Below are 14,923 nucleotides of genomic sequence, written 5' to 3' on the forward strand. Positions count from 1 at the left end.
ACTATTCGGGGCACAGGTGCAGCACACAGCCATCGCCAGGAAGATGGAGTTATGGCAGACGATTGTGAACAAGGTCAACGCAGTGGGAAACCATCCACGCACAAGGGACGACATCCGCAAGAGATGGAATGACCTGTGCGGGAAGGTGAGGTCTATGGCATCCAGGCACAACATCGAGGTACAGGAGACTGGTGGAGGACCCCCACCTACAGCCCCCGACTATACCAACTGGGAGGAGAAGGTACTAGCTATCCTGCACCCAGAGGGTCTCACTGGACTCACTGGAGGACTGGACTCGGGTAAGTTATCTAAAATTACTTCACACCCACCACACCTGCAATGCATGTACCACCCCACCCCTCCAACTACCACCAGGACCACATCCCCGCCCAGGCCACAACATCCACATCCAGTCACCCTGCATGCCCATAAACCCACTAACAGGCCCACATCCCTCCCTCTGGGCACAGTCACCTACCCCTGCAAGGATTCACAATGGCACTCCTGCACCCACAATGCACCTCCACCTCCACATCCCACGCAAAATGAAAGGATAATCCCATAAAAGGTCCCTGCATGGCCTGACAGGGGAATCAACAGCATAAAATAGGGCAGGGCTGTGCATCCTTATTCGATTTTGTAAATGTAACATACATGTCCACTCTCCCCAACAGGCACCACCACCGATGCCATCTGGACAGAAAGGTCAAGGAGTGCCAGCACCCCACACGAAGACAGAGGCCCCACTCAGGAGACTGTCAATCAATCAATCAAAAAAATATATAAAGCGCGCTACTCACCCGTGAGGGTCTCAAGGTGCTTGGGGGGAGAGGGGGCAGGAGGGTCACTGTTTGAACAACCATGTTTTGAGGTTCTTTCTGAAGAGCAGGAGGTCTTTGGTTTTGCGGAGGGTGGTGGGGAGGGAGTTCCAGGTTTTGGGGGCGAGGTACGAGAAGGACCTGCCTCCTGTGGTGGTGCATTGGATGCGGGGGACTGTGGCTAGGGCGAGGTTGGCTGATCGGAGGTTGCGGTGGGAGTGTGAAAGTTCACTCTTTCATTGAGGTATGTCGAGCCGGTGTTGTGGAGGGATTTGTGTGCGTGGATGAGGATCTTGAATGTGATTCTCTTGTTTATGGGGAGCCAGTGAAGGGTTTTGAGGTGTGGTGAGATTCGTTTGTGGCGGGGGAGGCCAAGGACGAGGCGCGCGGCTGTGTTCTGGATTCTCTGGAGTTTGCGTGTGAGTTTGAGTGTGGTGCCGGCGTAGAGGGCATTACCGTAGTCTAGTCTGCTGCTGATGAGTGCATGGGTGACTGTCTACCTGGTCTCTGGGGGAATCCATTTGAAGGATTTTTTTAGAGTGCGGAGTGTGAGGAAGCAGGAGGAGGTAAGAGCATTGATTTGCTGTGTCATGGAGAGGGAGGGGTCCAGGATGATGCTGAGGTTGCGTGCATGGTTTGCGGGGGTGTGTGCGGGTCCTAGGGCGGTGGGCCACCAGGAGTCGTCCCATACGGTTTTGTTGGGGCTGAATATGATGATCTCGGTTTTGTTGGAGTTAAGCTTGAGGTGGTTAGTTGTCATCCATTTGGTGGTGTCCAGGAGAGCTGCGTGTAGGTAGGTTTTGGCGGTGGTGGGGTTGCGGGTGAGGGAGAGGATGAGTTGGGTGTCCTCTGCGTAGGAGAGGATAGTGATTCCGTGTGATCGGAGGATGTTGGCTAGGGGGATCATGTAAATACTGAAGAATGTGGGGCTGAGAGAGGACCCTTGGGGGACTCCACAGATGATCTTGGTGGTGGTGGAGTGGAAAGGTGGGAGGCAGACTCTCTGGGTCCGGTCAGTGAGGAAGGAGGTGAGCCAGTCTAAGGCTTTGTGGCGAATTCCTATGTTGTGGAGGCGTGTGCAGAGTGTGTGGTGGCAGACAGTGTCAAAGGCTGCGGAGAGGTCCAGGAGGATGAGTGTGACGGTCTTGTCTTTGTCGACTTTAGTCCTAATGTTGTCAGTGCATGCGATGAGGGCGGTTTCCGTGCTGTGGTTCTTGCAGAACCCGGATTGTGAGGGGTCAAGAGTGTTGTTTTCTTTGAGGTAGTGGGATAGGCGGGTGTTGACTAGTTTCTCGGCGACCTTGGCGGGCAAAGGGAGGAGGGAGATGGGGCGATAGTTGGAGAGGATCTCTGGGTCGGCTTTGTTTTTTTTTAGGAGAGCAGTGATTTCCGCGTGCTTCCAGGGGTCTGGGTAGGTGGCGGATTAGAAGGAGGAGTTGATTATGTTGCGGAGTATGGGGGCGATGGTTGGGCTGGCTTTGTTGTAGATGCGATATGGGCAGGGGTCGGAGGGGGATCCGGAGTGGATGGAGTTGATTTTTTTTTTTCGGTTTCTCCGTGTGTGGTGGGGGCCCAGGTGGTGAGTGTGGTGGGGGGATCATGAGTGGGGGTTGAGTTGGGTGAGTGAGGGGTGTGTGTGGTGGGTGTGTGTGGTATGAAGCTGTTTTGGAAGTCCAGGATTTTGTGGTGGAAGTGGTTAGAGAGGGCGTCACATAGGGGCTGTGTGTGTGTGAAGGGTATATGTTGCTGGCTTTGGGTTTGGCTAGTTCATTAATGATGGTGAAGAGTTCTTTGCTGTTTTGAGAGTTGTTGTCAAGGCGTGTCTTGTAGTGGTCTCTTTTGGCGGTGCGTATGAGTTGGTGATGGGTGCGAATGGTGGCTTTGAGGGTGGAGAAGTTGGTTGTAGATGGTTCTTGTTGCCATATTTTCTCCGCTTGGCGGCATTTGCGCTTGGAGTGTTGGAGTTCGGGGTGAACCATGGGGCGTTCTTGATGTTGCGGGTGGCAATGTCTTTTCTGAGTGGGGCTAGTGTGTCTGCGCAGGTGGTGATCCATTTTGAGAGGTTGTGGGCTCCTGTGTTGGGGTCGTTGGTGTGGGGGGGTTGTGAGCCAGTTGGGAGTTCAGGCGCTCTGTGGGGATCTTGTCCCACATGCGGTAGGGTGTGGTGTGTTGATGGTCGTGTGTGGGGGGTTTGGCGAAGGAGAAGTGGACGCAGTGGTGGTCAGTCCAGAGGAGTTCGGTGGTGTGGGTGTAGGCTATTTGTTGGCTTGAGGTAAAAATTGCGTCGAGCGTGTGTCCTGCTGAGTGGGTGGGTGCGGTGACCAGTTGTTTGAGTCCGAGGTTGGTGAGGTTGTCTATGAGGGATGTAGAGTTGTGGTCTTGTAGGTTCTCAAAGTGAAAGTTGAAATCACCGAGGAAGATGTAGTCTGTGGAGGTGAGGGCGTGCGAGCTGATGTTGTTGGCAATGGTGTCGCAGAAGGCGGGGCGTGGTCCTGGTGGTCTGTAGATTAGTGTACCTCTGAGGGTGGAGTTGTTGTTAATGTGGATTAGGAAGTGCATGTGTTCTGTGTTGTCAATAGTGTTTTGGGTGCTGGTGCTGACTTTGATGGTGTCCCTGTGTAGGATGGCGATGCCACCCCATGGCCTGTTGAGGCGGTCTTTGCGTTGGAGTTTGTATCCCTTGGGGGTGGCGATGGCTATGTCGGGTTCTGAGGAGGGGCTGGTCCAGGTTTCCGTGAAGAAGGCGATGTCGGGTGAGTGTGATGTGATGAGGTCCCAGAGTTATATGGCATGTTTGTGAAGGGAGCGGGTGTTGAGGCGCAGGCAGTTGAGGTGGTTGTGGTGTGTGGCGTTGGTGTGGTGCATGAGGGTGTTGTTGCGGGGTGTGTTCTGGTTGTGGGGTGGTGTGCTGCGGGGCTGGTTGGTGCGGGTGGGGGCAGAGCAGGTGTGTGTTGCATTGGGGGTGTTGTGTGTGTTGTTGGGGGGGTCGCTATGGTTGTTGTTTGGTGTGGGGGAGGAGGAGCAGGAAAAATGACAGGTGTGGCAAGTGAAGGGGCCATGAGTGTGTGTGGGGCTGGAAAGGGTGCAGGTGGGGTGAGGGCCTGGGTTGAGTGAGTGGAGGATGAGGGGGAGTAGGTTGTCTGCGAGGGCCAGGGGGACTGGCGCTGAGTGCGGTCTTGGCGTGGATGGGCGCAGATGGGCGCAGATGGGCTTGCCTATGGTGCGCCTTTGGCGCACCAGCAGAGTGTCAAATGGGGGGGAGGGAGTGGCAGCTGGGAGGAGGGAGGGCTGGACGAATGGGAAGGCTAGGTGGGTGGCGCCGCAGGGGACGCAGCAGCAGGGGAAGCTGGGACAAATACGAGGAACGGACGGTGAGGTGGAGGGGGGAGGCGGGAGGGGACGCGGGGGATGCAGCTGCTGGGAAGCTGGAACAAACATGAGGAATGGACGGTGAGGTGGAGGGGGGAGGCGGGAGGGGTCGCAGGGTACGCAGCAGCTGGGGAAGCTGTAAAAAAAACCAAAGGGAACGGACGGTGAGGAGGTGGCGCTGGGCAGCGGAGCGGGGAGCGACTTGCCTGCTAAAGCAGGGTCAAGGGTTGCTCCTCGTTACCGCACCGCGGCTTCCATAAATTGGGGGGGGAGGGAGTGGCAGCTGGGAGGAGGGAGAGCTGGACGAATGGGAAGGCTAGGGGGGTGGGGCCGCAGGGGACGCAGCAACAGGGGAAGCTGGAACAAACACGAGGAATGGACGGTGAGGTGGAGGGGCCGCAGGGGACGTAGCGGCAGGGGAAGCTGGAACAAACACGAGGAACGGACGGTGAGGTGGAGGGGGAGGGGGGAAAGGCCGCAGGGGACGCAGCAGCAGGGGAAGGTGGAACAAACATGAGGAACGGACGGTGAGGTGGAGGGGGAGGCGGGAGGGGCCGCAGGGGACGTAGCGGCAGGGGAAGCTGGAACAAACACGAGGAACGGACGGTGAGGTGGAAGTGGGAGGCGGGAGGGGCCGCAGGGGACGCAGCGGCAGGGGAAGCTGGAACAAACACGAGGAACGGACGGTGAGGTGCCACAGGGGACACAGCGGCTGGGGAAGCTGTAAAAAAAACCAAAGGGAACGGACGGTGAGGAGGTGGTGCTGGGCAGCGGAGCGGGGAGCGACCTGCCTGCTAAAGCATGAACAGTGAGGAATACCCTGGCCCGTCACACAGTCCTGGACTGTCACCCTCCAGCAGCCCCACCCAGGATACCACTGATAGCCCTACCACCCAGCCACCAACATCAGCTCTGGCCAAACGTCCCCACACCAGTGTCTCCAGGCCACAGACTGGCAGACCACATTTACAGAGGCCAGAGTCTCCACCAACCAACAGGCAGGATGACGATGGCCCCAGTGCAAGTCGGAGTGCCAGACCTGTGCAGGGGACACAGGCACAGGGGGCTAGGCCCAGTGGGAGGGCATCAGTGGCCCAGGGGGGAGGCCAAAGGATGGATGCTGCATCCCAGGAGGTGATCTCTGAGCATACCACCATACCCAAGGCACGATGGGCCAGATCCTGGCCACCATGGAGCAGAAACAAAGGCTGCAGATAGCACAACACCAAGAGGCCATGGAGCAATGGAAGCAGCTCAATGCCACCATGGCCACCATTGCAGGGGTGCTGCAGCACCACTACCCTAGCCAGCCTGAGACCCTCACACACCTGGAAACCCCTACCACTAACCAGGACACAGACCTGCCATCTACATCTGCAGCAGCAACTGGACTGGTGGCACATGCAGAGGACACACAGGAGACCAGCACCCCTACCCCTGCAGCCCAGCACCAGTCACTCAAATGTGCCTTCAGACCCAGATATGGCACTGGAACACCTGCCAAGGACAAGGCCCCCGCTAAGAAGTGACTCTGACCTGAACTGTCCCCCATGTGTGCCACTGTGCTACCATCTAGACCCGCCAATACCAATATACCAACTTGCAAGGGACATATGGACCAATACCCACTGCCACCAATCGCTGAGCCCATGTACCTGGTATGGATATGCACCATGAGCCCACTCCCCATCACTGTACAGCGCACCTATGAAATTGTGACACGTAATAAAACACATCTCTCACCACGTCGTGTGTCCCCTGTCATTATAAGTAGTCAGTTGTTAGTGTGAATGCATTAGCCAGTCAATTCCATAATCATACCTTTATTGCAGGAATGGTACCCCATGCACAACAGTGTCTGGAGTAAGTCAAAATGTACACCATGTTTGTTTCCATGGCACATGCCACCTCAGCCTTCAGGTAACAGTGTCAATGACTACAGACACCACATCCCCGAGCAAATGAGTCAGACAAACATTATGCAGTGCAGACAACAGCATCAGTGAACAGTACCTCATAGTCACTTGAAGCATAGGCAGATCAGCTGGTTCCTGGAGTTGACATCTTCCCCCTCTTCATCCTCACCATCACTCTCATCCCCTCTCAGAGGTTGCAGGTCAGGATGTACAGCACCCTCCTCCCCTAGAAGGGGGATATCTCTCTTCACAGCCAAGTTGTGCAGCATGCATCAGGCCACCTTTATTCTACATACCTTCTCAGGGCCATAGCACAGGGATCCCCAAGAGAGATGGAGGCAACGAAATCTAGCCTTCAGGAGACCTATACTGCTCTCAATCACCTTCGTAGTACGTCCATGGGTCTCATTATAATTCCTGTCTGCATCTGTCCTGGGATTCCTCACAGGTGTCAGGAGCCATTGCAAGTTGGGGTAGCCAGAATCACCTACAAAAGTGGGTGAAAGAGGTCTTTAACAAACTGCCATTACTTGCATACAGCCTGGCTGTCAGCTATGTACTGATCCAGTGTCATACACACTCACCTATGAGCCTACCTCTGTCCATTTGTAGATGTTCCATCAAGTGTGGCACACTGCTGTTCCTCCGGACAAAGGAATCATGAACTGATCCTGGAAACCTGGCATTGACATGTGATATGTACTGGTCACCAGTACACATCAATTATATGTTCATTAAGTGGAAGTTCTTTCTGTTCCTGTTCACCTGTTCATTCACTCTTGGGGGTATGAGAGCTATGTGGGTTCCATCAATAGCACCTATCAAATGGGGGATATTAACAAAGGCATAGAATCCAGGTTTGATGGCATGGAGTTCAGCCTTTTGGGGAAACTGGACATATGTCTGCATGTGTTGTAAAAATGCATCCTGGATTGTTGAACGATTGAGTCTGTAGGTGACAATAATGTTACGTTCCTCCATGGTATCAAAATCAACAAAAGGTCTGTACACAGATGGGGCCCTCCTTCGCCACATGGGGCTGTACCTCTCGGGAGGAAAGAACACATATGAGGGACACATAGACACATGCAAAACATGTTGTGACTGAATAACTGGTGTGCAATACGTAGGTTGCACACACAAGCGATGCACAACGTTAGGCACATGCATGCAGAGATACCTCTGTTCTAATGGCATGCCAGTGTGGATACAATACATGTGATGGGTGAATGTGAGGAACAGACACTCATGTGGGCAGGCGTTTAAGGACTGGGATTTGTAGGCCCTGAATGGGGCCCCTGGTCAGAAAAAATGTATGCGGTGCTAGCAAAATGGCAGCCTCCTGCCATCCAGATATGAAGGAGTGGAAGTGGCATCATTCCGCTGGTGGTAGTTGTCATGGCGGAAGGCGTTGTTCACCGCCATGCACCCATTCATTGGTTTACATGTTGTCAATGGGGAAACTGGGCCTATCATGATCGCCTCCGGCGGTGACGGTGCACACCGCTGCGGAGAGTACGCCATGTCATCACCACAATTTCACTTGACTCCCGATTCCCGTGCATGAAAGTACTCTACTGAGTGTGCTGCTGTGTCCTAACTCTGGTTACTCCTATGGCATGAGTCACAGGGGAACAGCCTTCACCACGGAGGAGCTCGAGAAGCTGGTGGACAGGGTCCTACCCTGTATGCCAAGTTATATGGCCGACCAGAGGAGCAGGTGAGTTGGCGGTTGTCTTGCATGGATGTGTGTGATGGTGGCGGATGCCTGTATGCATGTGTGCTTGATTTGTAACTGCACAGGCATAGATTGTGTGGCATGTGCTGTTAGTGAGTTGTTAAAATGATCCTGTGAAGTTTCTGTCCCATAAAGGACGACATGTCAGCTGTATCAGATGGGCATATCCTGACGTCTGTTTTTCTTCTGTGTGTGTCCCATACAGGTCAGCGCCCATCAGAAGAGGGGACTCTGGCAAGCCATCGCCAAGGAGGTGCGGACCCTGGGGGTCTACTAGCGGGGGAGCACCCACTGCAGGAACTGGTGGGAGGACCTGCGGCACTGGGCCAGAAAGACTTGCAAGGCCCAGCTGGGGAAGGCCTTCCAACGAGGAAGGGGTGCCGGTCGGACAGTGGCATATCTGGATTTGGGTGGGCACTTGAAGGCAGCACAGTAGCCACAAGGGGGTGACTACGAACACTGTTTAATGCTACTTTGATGGATGTGTTTGGGTGCTGTGGTTTGAATGCTGTCTAGTGCCAGGCACTCTGACAGATGTGTTCCTGCAGTCCTGCCCCCCTATAGGCACGGAAATGGTGTGGAGCAGGTGTCGGGAGTCCAAATTGGCCCATGGGGGTTGATCTTCCTGTACTGTAGGATTCTGTGTGGGTCCATGGACTAGTGGGTGCATTAGCTGGCCATTGTCCCCCCATGTGTGTAGTCCACACAGTTCATCAGGTCCGTGTTTCATGTGGGAAATGAGTTGGATTCTGGGGTAGTGGCCACTAGTCAGGGGCATAGTCAGGACTATTGTTGTAGGTGCTGCGTGTAGGTGTGTAAGCTGGATGTGGTTATGTGTGCACCAAGTATGTACATTCATACAGGTATTTATAGATTTCTCTCATGTTTTGCCTCCCCACCCCGGTGCTCTTGTGTTCTTTGTGTACATCAGCATCATCTGGCAAGGGAGCAGTGGCACCGGTGAGTGGGGATGCAGCAGCCCATGGTTCCAAGGAGGCAGAGTTGGCAGAGCACAAGGGGTCCAGTGGGTTGGAGGGCGAGGGGAGTACCATGGGGGAGGCAGCTACCACTGGCGGTAGTGACTCTGATACCTCCTCCGATGGCAGATCCCTGGTGGTGGCAGACCCTAGCAGGCCCACCCATTCTTTGTCATCTTCTGCCACCACACATGCCATCTCCGTCCTCCCAGTTGCTCCCCACCCAGTTGCCCGTGCTCGCTCACCCAGAAGGGTGGGCATCTCCTTTGCCCCAGGCACCTCATTCCCTGCCTCAGTCAACCCTGCTGCCCTCACAGAGGAGGCTATTGACCTCCTGAGGACCATCTCTGTAGGACAGACAACCATCGTGAATGCCATCCAGGAGCTAGCATCCTAGATGCAGCAATGTAATGCATACCTGGAGGGCATTCACGGTGCCATGTCTGGCCTACAGAGATCTTTTCAGGCTCAGGCCTCCTCTTTGCCGGCAGCCAGTGTCCCTAGTCTTTCCATCCCCCCTCCCAGCATCTCTATCACTTCCAGCACCCCATTCCCTTCACCCATCCCAAGCACACGTTCAGACAGCCATGCACACACCTCAACCCACAAGAAGCACACAGAGAAACACAAACACCACACTTCCCACCACAGGCATACACACACACAACACACAAAAGCACACATAACAACATCCACTTCCCCCAGTGTGTCCACCTCTCCCGCTTCCCTGTCTGTCACCTCAGCATGCACACCCACAAGCACTGCACACTCAGTCACTGCTGTTGGCCCCATTCTTGCAGTCACCACAACATCTGACATCCAATCATCCACCCTAGACACCACACCTGCACTCATCAAAACTACATTGACTGACACATGCAGCACACTCACCAGACCTGCAGACACCCAGACAACATCCATTTACACTGGCAGCCTGTTTTGTCCCACTGTGTCCACCACCCCTCCTTCCAAGACACTCAAACGTTCACAGACACCCACTCAACACACATCCACCACACATCAGCATACTGAATAGGCACCTGCAATCACGTCCAGCACACCTACACCTGGTACAAGCACTCCCTCTACCTCCACTCCCACACCTTCCTCCATATCCACCCCAACTGTCCGTAAGAAACTTTTCCTCTCCCGTGTTGACCTGTTTGAACCCACTGGCCCACCCTGTCTCGTCCCTAAACGTGCCCATCCGGGAGGCGGAGCCGGAAAATGAAGCCCAATTTGCGTAAAAAATGAACGCCTGGGTCAGGGCAGGCATTAAAATGGGGCAAACACACCTGTATTTAATCAGAACACACAGAAGCAAGAGCAGAGCAGCAGAGCAGCAAAAGGGAGACATGGAGGTGCTTCTCATCCAGCGTGCATGCAGACGCAGAGCCCCGCAACAACAACAGCAGCTTTCACAACACCAGCAGGGACCCCAAAGGCAGCCAGAAGGCAGAAGATGATATTCCGCACCAGAACAACCCTTCATGGCCTCAGGGAACATGACATCATCCAGAGGTACAGGTTGAACTGGCAGGCCATTCAGCAGCTGCTGTGAAACATAGAGCCACAGTTGGCACCCACCTTGCTGACACCCCACACCATCCCAACATAAACCAAGCTGCTAGCTGTACTTCACATGCTGGCAAGTGGCTCTTTTCAAACAACTGGTGCCCTGGTTGCCGGAATATCATAGCCATCATTTTCTGCCTTTTTGCCCAAAGTACTGGATGCCATCATTGGACTCACACCCCGCCACATCCGCTTCCCAAACACACTGCAGAAGCAGCAGGAGACAAAACAGGGGTTTTACCTCATTAGTGGCATCCCACACGTCCTTGGTGCCATCGACGTCACACATGTACACCTTGTGCGACCTGCTGCAACTGAACACCTCTACCGCAACAGGAAGCACACACATTCTATCAATGTGCAGGCAATTGTCGATCACCAAGGATTGATCACCAACAACGTGGCAAAATATCCTGGGAGTGTCCATGACTCATTCATCTTCCGACACTCTACCATCAATCAGCACTTCCAGGATGTACAGTATGGCAATGGACTACTTGTTGGTAAGTACAGAAACCTACTTATATACACACTGCACAGCAACCCTCTAGGGCACACAACACATACACCACGACAGCAACATGTCGACAGGAACACACTGAAGTCGTGACATCGCTAGCCATGTTTCATAGGTCTGCATTGAACCTGTCACACATCTGAAATTAGTGTACAGTCTAATGTTAAGATGTCAATGATCACAACGTTTGGAGTGGTTTGCCTAATTGTCACCTTGCCAAATGTAAGCGTCTCACTGATGTTCAAATTAATCCATTGCATAAGTCTAAAGGTATGGGATGTCCAGGGTACATTGATGTGAATGTGTTAACAACACTGTCAAAATTAATCTGTGTATGGAAATATCATCTTAACCCCAGTGAAGACACAGGGACACCTGTATCACAAGTCACAATGCTAGAGAGTGCACACTGTACTGCAAATCCCAAAACATACTGCTGACAAGCCTAAGAAGGAACTCTATAATACAAAAGAGTCACAGACAACACAATGCAACTACTGCCATGCAAGATGATTTCAATGGGGCAAGCTACATCAACATGATCCCATTCATTTTCTTTTTCAGCTGATCAGGGTTATGGGATCCAGCCATGGATAATGACACCATTTGGCAACCCAAGCACTGCAGCAGAGCGTGCCTAAAATGATGCACATAGGAGGACACGCAGCATAGTCGAGAGGACCTTTGGCATCCTCAAGTCGAGATTCAGGTGCCTCGACATCACTGGTGGTAGCCTCCTATGTTCCCCTGAAATGGTCTGTAAGATCATTCTAACATGTGCCATCCTGCACAACATTTGCATAAGAAGGAACATTCCCCTCTTGGAACCAGAGCCACACATGCCTGAAGAGGAGGAAGAGGAGGATGGTGGCCTGCAACATGAGGGGGAACAACAAAACACGGCTGCTGGATTGCGTAGGCGCCAACATATCGTGAACAATTTCTTTAAAAAATAATCACCATCACCACTGTATTAACTAATGTAAATAAACACTGATAATAATCACCAGATAATGGTCTGGCTATTCATTTTTGGTCACCTTTATCTCTAACTATGAGAATAAGAGTGTAGCCTCATGGAGCATTGCTGATATACCGATCAGGACACAGAAATCCAAGAGCAATTGTGATGCGTATCATACAACAGTCACATACACACACACTGTAAAAGACATTTATCCTGTACATTTCACCTTTGATGGGCAATAGCAGAGGACCACACCTATTTCACACATACATGTTGGCAACATGGTTCATCGCAGCATATGGCACACAACTAAGACACCATCACTCAATAAGGGGAAAACAAGCCTCATACATGAGGCAGTTGATGTGCTATTTTATTGGTAACAGGACTAGAGTTCCATATAAGCAGAACATAGACAGCACAAGTGCCACACCTATGACAAGCCTTGAGCACATGACATTCCATGTACATGTCAGCCCATTTCCTAACTCCTGACACACCCATACTCCAGGTCTCAACCCACCTGTCTGAAGAGGTCCCTGGAATGGTAATATGTGTACCCATATATTCCCTCCTCTACACACACAGACAAACAATACTAATCCTGTGTGCTACACCCTTTCCTACGTTATGCCATTGTCATAGTACATCCGACTGCATGGACGTCAGGTCAATTAATACACTGGCTTGTAGTTTCTAAGCCCTGGTATCACCTGTAGATTGCTTCCCGTGTGAAAGGTACTGTTGGCCATTTGAATTCAAATCTCACATACAGGACTTGTGAGAGACTGATGCAGCACACACTTGTGATCACCTCCATGCACACCACCCATTAGAACATGCACTGTCCCTGCTGATGCCTAGAAAAGCATAGACGTTTCCATTTTGTCAAATACACCGTTATTCATCGGTACTAATTAAGCCGTGTAACACAGCCCTTGGGTTTATGTGTCACCTTCAAAAACACAGGACACACACAGTTTTCCATGTCAACTGTCTTGTTCTTCCTCCGACCAGTCTTAGTCAGACCACTGATTATGTACCTTGTGAAATTGCTGGATACAGATTGACCCTGCATCCTGTCAGCCTGACTGGCACCTGTCTGTGCGTTACCCTAAAGGTTCTTAGTGGCTACATATGTACCACACTTGCGTTAGCAAACATCTCATTCCTCAGAGGGTATTTTTTCATGTGTTTCATCAATACATACCCAAATACATTTTATAGCATCATCTGCTTTTTAATTGTACCATATTAGTAAAATTGTCTTTGAATACCAAAATCATGGCCCATCCCTTGTTTGGGTCTCATGTATGCATGAACGACAAAGTGTGACAGTGTACCAGGGCCGTATGCAGGGATTGGGTATGGTGCCTCCAGCAGAACCAGCTCCCTCTGATAATGCGCATGAAAAGTCCACACATATTAGGACCCTGACAGTTCACACGCTGAATCACATTGCTCACAACATATTGATGGCCTGTGCATGCTGAATAGCTGCTACATTAATCAACACAGAGGCTATGATGTTCCCAGATGCAGTGGGAACTTCACAGGCCAACCTGTGTACAAATGTTGTAATGACACCTGCCGGAACATGACACCTGAGTTATTATCTCACTCAGCACACCAAGGTTGCCCTGTTGACAGTATCATTACACGTCTTCAGTGACACGGTGGGACCATCCCCATGTAGGTTCTCATGTCCTCATCCACTTTACTCACATTGATCTCTGAAGGTTACTCAGTAGATACAGGAATAGCTGCCACTGACTAATAATAAGACCTGGACGTAACTGTGACAACATACACCCCTAAAAATATACAGGATCAACATTGGACCACATACATGAACAGGACGACTCTGTGCAATTGATCACTGGAAATATGTGGACATGTGCTGCCTTGTCTGCTGGTCCACCACTGCCACTGGATAGGTGTGACTGTAGGAGGCTGGACTGGCTTGTAGTTAGTACCAAGGGGTACTTGCACCTTGCACCAGGTCCAGTTATCCCTTATTAGTGTATAGAGTGTCTAGCAGCTTGGGCTGATAGATAATGGTAGCTTAGCAGAGCAGCTTAGGCTGAACTAGGAGACGTGTGAAGCTACTACAGTACCACTTAGTGTCATATGCACAATATCATAAGAAAACACAATACACAGTTATACTAAAAATAAAGGTACTTTATTTTTATGACAATATGCCAAAGTATCTTAGAGTGTACCCTCAGTGAGAGGATAGGAAATATACACAAGATATATATACACAATAGCAAAAATATGCAGTATAGTCTTAGAAAACAGTGCAAACAATGTATAGTTACAATAGGATGCAATGGGGAAACATAGGGATAGGGGCAACACAAACCATATACTCCAAAAGTGGAATGTGAACCACGAATGGACCCCAAACCTATGTGACCTTGTAGAGGGTCGCTGGGACTATTAGAAAATAGTGAGAGTTAGAAAAATAACCCTCCCCAAGACCCTGAAAAGTGAGTGCAAAGTGCACTAAAGTTCCCCTAAGGACAAAAGAGTCGTGTTAGAGGAATAATGCAGGAAAGACACAAACCAGCAATGCAACAACTGTGGATTTCCAATCTAGGGTACCTGTGGAACAAGGGGACCAAGTCCAAAAGTCACAAGCAAGTCGGAGATGGGCACATGCCCAGGAAATGCCAGCTGCGGGTGCAAAGAAGCTTCGATTGGACAGAAGAAGCTGAGGTTTCTGCAGGAACGAAAAGGGCTAGAGACTTCCCCTTTGGTGGACGGATCCCTCTTGCTGTGGAGAGTCGTGCAGAAGTGTTTTCTCGCCGGAAGGATGCCAACAAGCCTTGCTACACGCAAATCGTGCGTTTGGCGGTTTTGGACGCTGCTGGGGCTCAGGAGGGACCAGGAGGTCGCAAATTGGACCTGAAGAGAGAGGGGACGTGGAGCAAGACAAAGAGCCCTCACTGAAGCAGGTAGCACCCGGAGAAGTGCCAGAAACAGGCAATACAAGGATGCGTGAAACGGTGCTCACCAAAGTTGCACAAAGGAGTCCCAC

This window comes from Pleurodeles waltl, chromosome 2_2, assembly GCF_031143425.1.
Source record: "Pleurodeles waltl isolate 20211129_DDA chromosome 2_2, aPleWal1.hap1.20221129, whole genome shotgun sequence".
Classification (NCBI taxonomy): Eukaryota; Metazoa; Chordata; class Amphibia; order Caudata; family Salamandridae; genus Pleurodeles; species Pleurodeles waltl.